The sequence below is a fragment of the Cupressus sempervirens genome, chromosome 5 (assembly GCF_028749045.1).
Source record: "Cupressus sempervirens isolate cs-2001-9-10 chromosome 5, ASM2874904v1, whole genome shotgun sequence".
Lineage (NCBI taxonomy): Eukaryota > Viridiplantae > Streptophyta > Pinopsida > Cupressales > Cupressaceae > Cupressus > Cupressus sempervirens.
In genome coordinates this window covers 626720141-626729523 of record NC_143122.1, presented here as the reverse complement: position 1 = coordinate 626729523, position 9383 = coordinate 626720141, and positions in this window count along the sequence as shown.

Below are 9383 nucleotides of genomic sequence, written 5' to 3'. Positions count from 1 at the left end.
GAACATCTTGAGCATATTAGATAAGTATTGCAGAGGTTGAAAGAGGAAAAGTTGTTGATTAATTTGAAAAAGTGTTTCTTCATGCAAGAGGAGATTATGCATTTGGGATTTTTGATTTCAACTAATAGATTGATGATGGATCTTGAGAAGGTTAAAGAAATTTTGGAGTGGCCTACATCTGAGAATGTGGGTGAGATAAGATCATTTCATGGTTTGGCTAGATTTTATAGAAATTTTATAAAGAATTTTAGTTTTGTTTGTAATGCTATGACTAAGACAATGAGGGGAGATAAAAAGGAATTCAAGTGGACACATGGAGTTGATAAGAGTTTTGAGACTTTGAAACAAAAGGTTGTTGAATTACCTGTATTAGCTTTACCTAATTTTAACAAAGTATTTCAAGTTGAATGTGATGCAAGTGGTAATGCAATAGGAGCTATATTAAGTTAAGAAGGTAAACCCATTGGTTTCTTTAGTGAAAAATTGAATGATGCTAAAAGGAAATATTATGTGTATGATCAAGAATTTTATGCTATTGTCCAAGCATTGTAAAAGTGGAGACATTATTTGATTCCTAAGGAATTTGTGTTGTATATTGATCACAAAGCTTTACAACACTTGGGAAGTCAACATAAATTGAATCAAAGACATATGAAGTGGGTTGAGTATTTGCAAAGTTTTACATTTTTCATTAAGCATAAGAGTGTAGTTACTAATAGAGTTGTTGATGCATTGAGTAGCAGACATTCTCTGTTGACTAAAATGAAGGTTGAAGTTTTTGGTTTTGATGAAATGAAAGAGTTGTATGATTCTAATCCTGATTTTTCTCAGGTGTGGAGAGAGTGCAGAGCACCAAATCTAACAGATTACATAGGTAAGTATGATGAATATTTCATTCAAGAAGGTATGTTGTTCAAAGGTATTCAGTTGTGTATTCTTAGAAGTTTTATGAGGTTGAATCTGATTAAGGAAAAGTATAGTGGTGGATTAGTTAGACATTTTGGAATTGATAAGACACTGAGTTTTCTGAAAGAGAAGTATTATTTTCCAAAAATGTATAATGATGTTTAGAAATTTGTAAAGAGTTGTAGAGTTTGTCAAGTTACAAAGGGAGTGAGTCAAAATACTGGTTTGTATACACCTATTACTGTTCTTGAGAAACCTTGGACTGACATCAATATGGATTTTGTTCTTCGATTGCCTAAGATAGTGAAAGGGTATGATTCCATATTTGTTGTAGTGGAAAAAATTTCTAAGATGGTTCATTTCATACCATGTTAGAACAAATCAGATGTTGAGCATGTTGCTAAACTTTTCTTTAAAGAGATTGTGAGATTGTATGGATTACTAAGAAGTATTATTTCTGACAGAGATAGTAAGTTTGTTGGTTATTTTTGGAAGACTTTATGGAAGAAGATGGGTACTAAGTTGAATTTTAGTTCTACATTCCATCCACAGATAGATGGACAGATAGAGGTTGTGAATAGAAGCTTGGGTAATTTGCTAAGATGTTTAGTTGGGACTAAGCCAAGTAATAGGGAGATGGTATTGGCACAAGCTGAATTTGCATATAATAATTCTATGAATAGGAGTACAGGGAATACATCTTTTGAGATTATTACTGAAATGCATCCTAGAGGTATATCAAATTTGAGAGATGTTGCTAGTGAAGAAAAGAAAAGCGCTACAAGAGAAGAATTTGTTGATTTTATGGAGTCTTTGCATAAGTGAAGTTGAGGTTGGAACAAAATAATCAGAACTACAAGGAGAATGTTGATCAGTCTAGAAGACACAATGATTTTCAAATTAGTGATGAGGTGATGGCTCATTTGAAGAAAGGAAGATTCCTAGTTGGAACATACAATAAGATAAACATGAAAAAATTTGGACCTTGTAAGATCTTGAAGAAGTTTAACAGTGTAATGTTTATGAAGTTGAGTTACCTGATGACATGGATATATCTCCTATATTTAATATTGCTGATTTGTATAAGTATCATGAGTCAGAGGATGAAGTTTTTGTATCAGAAGATTATCCTAAGAAGAAAATTGAAGAAGTTGAACGAATATTGGATCAGAGAGTTGGCAAGAGCACAATAGGAAAAGATTACTATGCATATTTGGTGAAGTGCAAGAACAAGCCTATTGAAGATGCTTCATGGATTTCTCAATCTAAGTTGGATTCAACTCAGATTGCAACCTCTCAATGATTTAGGACAATCATTTCTTTCAACCTTGGTTGTCTAATGTATGAGCATCCTGGGTTGCCTTGTTATCCTACTCATTTTTGTTCATTATGTATGTTGGAGCCGAGTTACTATAGCACTCAGTTGGAGCCAAGTTATTGTAGCACTCAATGGAAGTCGAGTTACAGTAGCACTTAGTTGGATCCAAGTTACTATAGCATTCAATGGGAGCTGAGTTACTATAGCACTTAGTTGGCGCTGAGTTATTGTAGCACTTAGTTGGATCCGAGTTACTGTAGCACTCAGTTGGAGCCAACTTACTATAGCACTCAATTGGAGCTGAATTACTGTAGCACTCAATGGGAGCTAAGTTACTATAGCACTTAGTTGGAGCTAAGTTACTATAGCACTCAATGGGAGCTAAGTTACTGTAGTACTCAATAAGAGCCAAGTTACTGTAGCACTTAGTTGGAGTCGAGTTACTATAGCACTCAGTTGGAGCCGAGTTATTGTAGCATTTAGTTGGAGCCGAGTTACTGTGGCACTTAGTTGATGCTAAGTTACTATAGCAATTCCTTCATGTGCCGAGTTACTATAGTTACTATAGCAATTCAATCATGTGCTGAGTTACTATAGCAATTCATTTATGTGCTGAGTTACCCAGTGTATGTTGAGTGACTCTTCATGTGCCAAGTTACCTAGTGTATGCTGAGTGATTCTTCATGAGCCGATTTACCTAGTGTATGTCGAGTGTCAGAATTTGGACATGATTTCGGCGAGCTAACTTGCAGGATTTATTTTTGATCGTGACATTTATGTTAAGATATTTTCTTGGGATGTGTCTAGACTATTGCTTGGTCAACCCTCCTCTTATGTAATGTTCTAGAATAATCTATAAGCCATTTTGGCAAGTATATATAGAGTGTTTGGGCTTAGAGTTAGGAAAGTTTTTGGGAAGAGGATTAGAGAGGAGAACTCAAAGTGTGAATTTGTTGTTGGATCTTTGAATATGAATGTATTTGTATTTGATTGTAACCCAGAAGGCCTTATCGTTGGGCATGTATGAAGATATTTTGATAAATCAATAAAAGTATTTCTCTCTTCTTCCTCCTTTGGTTGTTGTTCCTTGTGTTTTCTTCCATTGTGTTAACTCTTACAGGGTGGTTTGAATAGCTAGGTGAGCCTTTGGCCCTAGTGATTCATCCTTTTTCCTGTGTCAAACCTAGACCTCTACAAGTTGACCTAGACTAGTACAGGTTGACCTAGGCCAACCAAGTCCTAGAGGAGATGAAAAGAGAGCCATAGAAAGCTCAGGTAGATGTTATAAGAACTAAGAAGAAAATAGGGAAAAGGGAGCACTGAGCACAGGTCCATCCATGGTCCAAGAAGTCATTATGGAAAGGTTGCTAAAAGGTCTTAAAGGAAAGTGTGTCCTTTTCAAGATGATGTAGGTACCAATGTCCAAGTGTTTTTCTTTTCAATCTAATCACTCTCTTCTTTCATTGCATGATTCCAATCTTCATTATCTAGTGCATCTTTGACTGGTCTAGGCTCAAATTTAGAAATCAAACATGCATTATCTCCTAACTTACTTCTTATCATGACTCCTACATCTTTATTTCCAATTATTTGATTCGTTGAATGGTTCCTTCTAACAAAATTTGGTAAAACAAGATCGGTTCTCTATTGTTCAATATTTTCTTCACTCAGTGGGGGTTCAACTTGTTCTTCAATTTCAACTTGTTGTAGTTCAGGTAAAGTGTGGGAAACTCCTTCCTAAACATATGGAAATCTTTGATAATCTTCATATTCTTTATTTTTCATTTCATTGTTACTTTCTAGCCATTGTACCAAAAAATCTCTTAATCAACTAGATTAACATGATGGCATTATGATTATTTTTGTCATTAGTGACAACACTTACTCAATTCTAAATGCTTACCAAGCATCCAGTGGTTACCTTGTAAGCTTAGCAGTTCAGCAATTTACACCGAGTAGACAGTGGCTACCAAGCAAATACAGACAATGTGAAGTCCAGCAGTGTCTACCGAGCTTCTCAGTATCTACCATGCTTCACGGTGTCTACTGAGCAATAAGTTTGTTTCATGAAGATTCAATGCAAATCGAGAGATGGAATATTCAGTGTTTACCAAGTAAAGCAAGGTAAACTCAGTGTGCAATATCTACCGAGTGACACTACATCTACCGAATCACCAGTGGTTATTGAGTTCAGAACTGCATCGAGTGATTAGTATGAACTGAGCCTTCACTTCTACTGAGTGCATGATGATGCCGAGTAATGCAGTGGACACCGTGCATCACAAGGTCACCGAGTTAGTTCAGTGAACCTGAATTATTTACTATTGGGCCAACTCTGTAATGTATTTTTTTACTTGTATTTTGGCCGACCTTGTGATTTTGTAAATTTGAAAGGTATATATATAAGATGTATTATAAGATATCAAATATGATGAAATGAATGAAAAAGGAATAGAGAATTAATGTGAAGTATATGAGAAAGATTATCAGCAGTAGTTCAAGGAACTCAGCAAGGTCAATTTAGAGACTAAAAAGTTATATCCATCACATGAGTTGATCAGTGCATAAAGGATCTCATTAGAAATCAGTTGCAAGCAAATCCACTACTTCATCCTAACAGGTGAATCAGTTTTCTAAATCCTTTAACAAGGTAGACTTAACAGTCTTTGTACAAATCTCCTAACAGAGTGCATACTTCATTGTATGTTTGCAAATCCTCTAACAAGGTGGACCTAGTAGTCCTTTGTGCTCCTAACAGGGTAGATCACCAGAAGTGGTCAATGTAAGCCTTAATAGGCCAACTTTATACCATAGTATTGAAGTTTTGTGGGTATCATCCCCACCCCATTTTTACTTTCTATTTGGAAGGTTTCTAGGTCACCAAAATATTGTGTTCTCTTGTGTAATGATTGTTTTATGTTTCAAAACTAATGCATGCAGTAGCATAGATGGATGTGTGGTAAATTAATAAAAAGTTTTAAGGTTACTGATTCACCTCTCCCCTCTCAGTAACCTGTCAGATCTTGAATATTTCCAACATAATAGTACTATTTATAAATCCTTTGTAAGGTGGAATTCTGACAAATGTACTAAGTCCTTTAATAAGGACACCCATTGAGGAGGAACACATCTAGTTGATCTCTGGTGAAAATCCACTAACAAGGTCACATTTGGAAAAAAAAATTGTAACCATAAATAGGGTTTTCTCTTAACCAAGCTCACTCCAAAAGAGTGAATTTATTTATGCATGATGACTCCTATAATGGTTTTTACCCAAATTGTATTTCCATGTTAAATACTTGTGTTAACATGGGATTGAATGTGTTGCATACCATTTCATTTTTTCTTATGCATAAAGTTGTAAAATGTTGTTGGTTGGTTATATGTTGAATATGATTATGAAGGATTATTTTTTGATAAGATTAAGAGGTGATTTTTTTTTTTTAAAGGACCTGAGATAACTAATTCACCCCTCCCCAATCAATTATCCAAAAATTGGTATTAGAGCTATTGGTTCTTAGAGGTAAAATTTTAAAAGACATGAGCTAAAGAGCTAAATATGTATAAGAGAGAGGTACCCAAGTTGAACAAGGAACACTTCCCTACATGGAAAAGAAAGATGAGGTCTAGAATTGGCATTTATGTATATACTACCTAGATAATTACTATACTTCACCACCACTTGGACCTACGATAGTTGAGAATATGAGGGAAAAGAAAAAATACAACACCTTAATGATTAAGATAGCTTCTTCTCTAACTTGTTTTGAATTTGATGATGTCAAGAATTGTGCTACAATAAAGGAGATGTGTGACAAAATTCCACTTGCTCATAGAGGTTATCAAAATGTACTAAGGGAAAAGGTTGAGAGTCTCAGAGAAAAAAATTGATGACATAAGAATGCAAGAAGGTGAGAACATTATATAGTACAATAACAAAATCCAGGAGGTACTTAGTGCTATGAAAGGAGCTAGTAGAGTCATAAGTGAAGATGATGTGGTAAGAAACATTTTAGAAATATCTTAACTATATATGCTATTAAAGTCTTTGTTATTCAAAATTTGAGATCCATAATTGGTAAAATTGTTACCCTGATGCTTTGATTGGTAGGCTGACTATATTTGAGCATAATAATTTTGATAATAGTTTACCGAAGATAGAAACTGCTTTCAAGACATCCCTAACCCTTGTTAGCCCAAGAAGATAAAAATAACGAGATGTTCATAGTTTAGGTAGAAGTGGCCATGAAAACATATTGATTGAGGAGAAAGAACAAGAAGAACTAGAAGCAATACTGGCAAAAAGGTTACCAAGAAGAAAAGGAAAATGCAAAGATAAATTGTCTCTAAAATGTTTTAATTGCAACAAGATTGGTCATATAGCATCCAGGTGTCCCTACAATAACAAGGATAAGGAGTACCAATTTTGAAAGTTCAGAGACGTGAAGCAAAGGAAAGAAATCATGTTACCTAGCTAAGGAAGGCCAAACCAATGAAGAATCTAATGACTTAGAAGAAGGTGAGGAAGTAGTTTATGTCACTATAAAGGACAATTCAAAAGAAGAAAGATATATATGAAGATGAAAATTCCCTTGTTTATCAAGTTGATAAGATTGATACATGGATTATTGATAGTGGTGTTCGCATCATATGACTAGTGATGCTGACAAGTTTGAAAACATAGAAGAATATGATGGAGGATGTGTTAGACTTGGTAATGAAGCTCCATGTTTTGTCAAAGGAAAATGATCCATTATTCTAAATGAAAAAATTAAGTGTGACAATGATTATTGGGTCCTAGGACTAAAATACAATTTGTTGAGTGTGGCATGGCTAAATAACACAGGTGACTAGAATTTCAATCCCAAAAAGTGAAAATATATGATGCTACTAGAGAATTTATTGGTACTAGTGAACAATCTAAAGGCAACTTATTATATCTAAAATCTACTACAATACCTATTTTTTTGAAAGAAGTGAGACAACATGAGAAGATGCTTGGTTATGTCATTAAATATTCTATCATGTAAAATTTGATAACTTGATCAATATTAGTAAGAACAAAAGAGTGAGGGATTTATCGAGATTAAGCAAGCCACACAAAGTTATGTGTAAGGAATGTCAAAATGATAAGATAAAAAAATTAAGTTTTTCAAGGAAGTCCTATTCATCTAATGATATACTAGAGTTGGTTCATACCGATCTATATGGTCCTATGAGAGTGAAAAACTATTATGTTGATTGGTATTTCATTTTGTTTTTTGATGACTACTCTAGGATGATGTCTGTAATATTTTTGAAGGAAAAATTTGATACATTTCAAATGTTTAAATGGTATAAGGCAAGAGTTGAGAACGAAAAAGGTAAGCAACTAAAGTGCTTAATATTTGATAGATAAGGTGAGTTTATTCCTAATCAATTTATTATCTTCTGCAATCAAAATGGAATCAAAAGACAACTCTTTGCACTGAGAACTCCACAACAAAATGGAATAGCTAAAAGAAGAAACCAATCAATATATAAATGTGCTAAAACACTGCTAAATGAGAAAAATGTTCAAAAACATTCTGTAGAGAAGCCATGAGTATTATTTTTTACACCCTCAACCAAGTACAACTAAAGAAAAGTACAAACAAGACTCCTTATGAACTTTCATATCAGCATGCACTAAATGTTAGCTACTTTAAAATCTTCGGAGGTAGGTGTTACATAATGAAAGATGCAAGGAATGGAAATTTTTATTCTAAAGAAGATGAAGGCACATTTATAGGATACTCCACAAAGAGAAAAGCTTATAAATATTTGAATAATAAAGTTACTGCCAAGATTGTGGAAAGTGCAAATGTAAGGATTAATGAGTTTGTAGATAAGAATGAAGGAGTCTAGAAAACATGACTACATTTGCTAGTTCAGATCTTCTTTATGCTCATATCACTTCTTCAAACTCTACCTTGTTAGTTGATCAACACACACACTTCATATAATAGCTTTCCTTCACACTTTTCTTGGCCTTTATTATGTTTAGTGACTCTTCTATCTTCATTTGGCTATCAACAAAATCAATACTCATGTTCATCCTTTTATATAGGAAATGTTTTGTTGCTTAATCATTTTCATTAGGGTTTCCCTAATTTCCTCTCATTTTCTTGATCACATCTTATCTTACATTCAATGTATTTTCCACTCAAAAAAACATTATATCCATCGCACCAACTATAATTCACCTTGGAATGTGATGACCCCTTTTTAAAATCTTTAACCTGGTATTCAATTTTAGGCATAAATTAGGAAATCATCAAATTTAAACAACCTATTATCCTTTCTGCTATTAAATTATGTGAGGAGTTGAGCATTAACATTAATTTATTTGTTTCTATGGAAGATTTCTCCTCATAGTGTCAGGGCATCTTCTCTTCTTAATTATGATCATTCTGAGATGGTAGAATGACGGTGCAGAGGGCGTGTGAAACAAGCTCCAAGCGTATCAGACAAGTGGTCAAAATTACTCTGCCTTTTCCCCCACCAACTCCCTATCTCAGAATTTCATAATTTAGGTGAAGACACAGCCTTCTACACTATAATTCGAAATACATCTTAATGTTATTTAAATTTCTATATATATATATATATATATATATATATAAGTTTATTGTACTAATATCCTTTGATTACAATATCTATTATTATATTATGTGTCAATATCCACTTGGAACCTTTGTTATCACGTGTACGTATGTGTGTGTGTGTGTATATATATATATAATGTAAACATGGTAATCTGTACATATGAATATTTTAATAACATTGAGTACTTCTCTTTATTATAATATTCATCTTAATATGCATGTGGTAATGTTTTATGAGTTCATAAATATAATAATATTACAAACACATAATAATACTCTCATGCGAAAAGCCCAACAATTCTGATTATATGCATCAGGGCATGAGACAGGGATTACGTACTTCGTAATCCTACTTAATAACATATGCATTTATTAATGTTGTTGTGATAAGACACAGCTAATGTTTATTTTGATACCTTCAAAGTATTATACAATCGGCTATTTAAAATGTACAGGAGGAAATTGTGATAGTACCTAGATTCTCAATGCGGAATAATGATTTGGCAGCGCCCGTACTGCATGATGATTCCTTG